The following is a 4126-nucleotide window of genomic DNA, read 5'->3' on the forward strand; positions in this document are numbered from 1 at the left end:
CATGGATAAGAGCCTGAAATAATATATATTGATTTGACACAAATTATTGAATTTTTTGTGTCATGTATTGTGGATAGGTGGTGAGCTATCTGATACAGGTAAAAGACTACACCCGAGGATCGAGAATAGGAGTATATCTACTCTTAGTACAGTGAGTAAACTTACTATCGTCTTAATTATCTAGAGTAGATTTATTTAATTGTGTGATTTTATGAAAAAATGGTTTAATTGGAAAATTATTGTGTTTTATGGGAAAATGAGATTTTATAAAATAATTTTATAAAATTTTTGAAAATTTAATAATGATTTCAAAAATAGAGTAATTGGAGACCTATACTATGATTGTGTTGTTTATCCATGATATTCATTAAATGGCTTATGATAAATGTGGGTATGACTGGTTATTTTTATGATTTAAAGAATATGTGAACTGTTTTGATTTGCCTTCAATGTATTAAGTGAGCCATGTCATACTATTGTGATTTTATTGGTTTGTGGATTATAAAGTGGGCACTGCAGTGACGGGGGTTCTGTGGGCCAGCCTAATTAGAAGGGCACGGTTCCCAATTATTAAGCTTACCTCGATTGGAGAGGCGCGTAGGATAACTCCCGAGGTAGAATTTGAGTACACTTCACGCTAGCCACCACGTGAAATTGGGACTCAGCCAATGCCAACGGCTGCGTTGTTAGAGGTGAAATGTGTTTGTGTGTGTGTGACAATAAACAGCCTTGGCGATCTCGGTAAGATGCCTTCGCGGGGTATCCCCGAGAATGAATTTTTGGCAAGGGCTAAGTTTTTGAAAAGTACATAAACCATGTTGAGTAATTGGATGAAATCCAATTATTTATATGGGTTGGGATGAATTATTTTAATTGTCTCCTATTACTCGGCTTTAGATTATTTTGATGATGTTTGTCCACTCACTGGGATTTTACAATCTCACCCCTTTTTCCTATACATTTTTCAGGCTCAAAATAGGCAATAGATTGTCAATTGCATCGAGAAGTAAATTTCGGAGTTGCATCTTAGAAAGCAAGATTATAGACTTAAGCCTTCTCAATTATTTGGGGGCCCACGTGTCATTGCAATTTAAATTGTATACTCCAGTTTTCTATATTACAGTATGTATAAATTTATTTTGTTTTTATGTGCAAAAAACTAATTTTTGATGTTTCAAAAATATATATATATTGTTTTACATTAAAATAGATTATTTTAATTATTATTTTTATTTTATTTTATTATTAAAAAAAAAGAGAGAGGAATAGAAAAATTGGTATAAAAGCCTTGCGAGGTCTCGAAAGGCATTCGGGGGAAGAATGTCTGTCGAGACTTCGCGGCAGTTGTCACGGGCTCGATGGGAGTTCCGGGTCGTGGCAATTTTATTGGTATCAGAGCTTTTGGTTAACAAAGCATGGTTTTAAAGTTTTTGATTTTTATAGTTATTTTAAGAATTCACACTGACATTGCGTGGCCCCGGGTTGAGTTAAACTAGGTTAAGTTAAGTTGGGTTAGGTAAAGTTGCATGTATGTAGAGTTTGAGATTACCTAAACTTGCCTCGTTTCCTTTTTAGATTATCATGCCTCCTCGACGTGAGTGCCCACTCCCTACTAGATCAGTTAAGAGGGGTAGAGGTCGTCTTAGGCAGGGTTAACTAGACCTTAGAGGAGAGGAATCGATTGTGTCCCCTTTTCGAGCGACACTTGCTGCTGAACCGGTCGAGATTCCTCCGCCACCTACTATCATTCCTCCCATGTCTCTTGAGGTAATTCAAGCAATGGCAGCCTTCTTTACTGCAATGTCTGGTCAGGCTCAGACTAGTCAGGTCCCACCTGTAGTGCCACTAGTTACTCCTTCAGTTCCATTGGTACATGATGTCTCTATTTCTAAAAAGCTGAAGGAGGCTAGACAACTGGGTTGCGTGTCCTTTGTGGGTGAGTTGGATGCCACCGCAGCGAAGGACTGGATTAATCAAGTTTCGGAGACACTCTCCGATATGAGATTGGAGGATGAGATGAAGCTGATAGTGGCTACGAGGTTATTGGAGAAGAGAGCTCATACATGGTGGAATTCGGTGAAGTCTCGTTCCACTATTCTCTTAACTTGGTCAAAATTTCTGAAGGAATTTGATAGTCAATATTATACCCATTTCCATCAAAAAGAGAAGAAGAGAGAATTTTTGAGTTTGAAGCAGGAGAATTTAACTGTAGAGGAGTATGAGACTCAATTTAACGAGCTGCTGTCTTATGTGCCTGATTTAGTAAGGACTGAACAAGATCAGGCCGATTATTTCGAGGAAAGGCTGCGCAATGAGATAAGAGAGCGAATGACTATGACAGGTAGGGAGCCCCATAAAGAGGTAGTACAAATGGCCTTAAGGGCTGAGAAGCTCGCAAATGAAAATAGGAAAATGTGAGCTGAGTTGGCAAAGAGGAAAATTCCGAATATGTCCTCTAGTCAGCCACTAAAAAGGAGCAAAGGCTCATTTGTTTCAAGGAGTGCTCCTTCTGTTTCGGTAACATCCTCCCGACCATCATTTTCACAAATGCAGCAAAGGCCTTCGAGATTCAGCGGATCTGCAGTGACTACTTTTGAAAAGAGTTTCGGAGGTTCTGACAGATGCAAAGAATGTGGAAGATTTCATGGCGGGGTGTGTTGGGGGCCTTTGCGATGTTTTCATTGTGGCCAGACGGGTCACTTTAAAACTAATTGTCCACAATTAGGATCGGTGACTGTAACTGCTCTATCTTCATCAACTCGTACGGACTTGCAGATGAGAGATTCCTCTGGACCACAACCGAGGCAGGGAGTAGTTATCTGGCCTGATGTGGAGAGTAGCACCCCAGTATACCCACCTTCCAGACCACAGACTCGTGCATCAACAAAAGTTTTTGCGGTAATGGAAGATGAAGCACGAGTCTAACCTAGAGAAAGTGAATGAAAAGTTAGGTGGGAATGTAAGATAATGATAAGATATGTAAATACTAAGTGCTGAGAGTGTAAATAAAGCTTTTAAGAATAATATAATAAATGAGTTTATGTAGAATATCGCTATGGAATTTTCTTAATGTATTGTGGAAATTGGAGTTCAAAAATGCATAAGACATGAAAGATGAATCCTTGAGGCATTGATGAGAATGAAAGTGCAGCCCCACATGTGTAGGGATTAGTACTATGGGTAACTAAAGTGAAGAATGATCCTGAGTGGTTCAAGATTTAAATTTCATGTATGATGAGTGATGTAGGTAGAGCAACGAAAAGAACATCTCAATAGTTAAAGGATTGTGAAAGACTGCTCAAATGAAGGAGATGACATGAGATGCTGAACATTGGATAGAAGCTAATACCCCTATCTTTTCTTGGAGTTCGATAAGTGAAATTTTGATGACAAAATTTTATTTTAAGGGGTGGTAGTGTTGTCAAACCTTGTTCTATAAAATAATTACGACGTCATTTACATGCTCAATAGAATGTTTGCAGATTTAGAAAGTTCGAGGAATCGTTAAAAGACGATATTGCCCCTAATGGTACCATTGAGTCGAATAAGCCTCGAACTAGTTCAAATAGGAATTTTAAGGTGAAATTAAGAGTTTCACAGTTCAGGGATGACTCAAAATGGTAATTCGGAGTTCGAGGATCAATTCGGAGTCAAACCGAAATTTTCACTATCTAGGGGCAAAATCGTAATTTTTCCACTCGCGGACAAAATTTGAGATTTTGAGAGAATTTAGATCACATTTGACAAATTGGAGAATGGTATGAGTATAAGGGATGAAAAATATGTCTATGGGCAATTTTTCAGTTTTTGGGGTAAAAATGTAATTTTTCACTTTACGGGGGTAAAAGTGTAATTTTTAAAAATTTACTCCACCAAAACTTTGGAAAAGTCTAGAAATTTCATGGAAGACATGGATAAGTGAAGAGGATTGAGTGGTAGAAAAAGAAAGTCAAAAAGATGGCTAGAAAAAAATAAAATAATAAAATATTCAAAAGGTAAATAAAATAATAATATTTTATTAAGCCTATTAAAAGGCTTGAAAATTCCAGAATTCTTCATTGGGAGGGTCAGCCAAAACCAGCAGGAGAGAGAGAGAAATAAGAACAAACCCTAGAGTGAGAAAATT

Source organism: Theobroma cacao, chromosome 8 (assembly GCF_000208745.1).
Source record: "Theobroma cacao cultivar B97-61/B2 chromosome 8, Criollo_cocoa_genome_V2, whole genome shotgun sequence".
NCBI classification, from domain to species: Eukaryota; Viridiplantae; Streptophyta; class Magnoliopsida; order Malvales; family Malvaceae; genus Theobroma; species Theobroma cacao.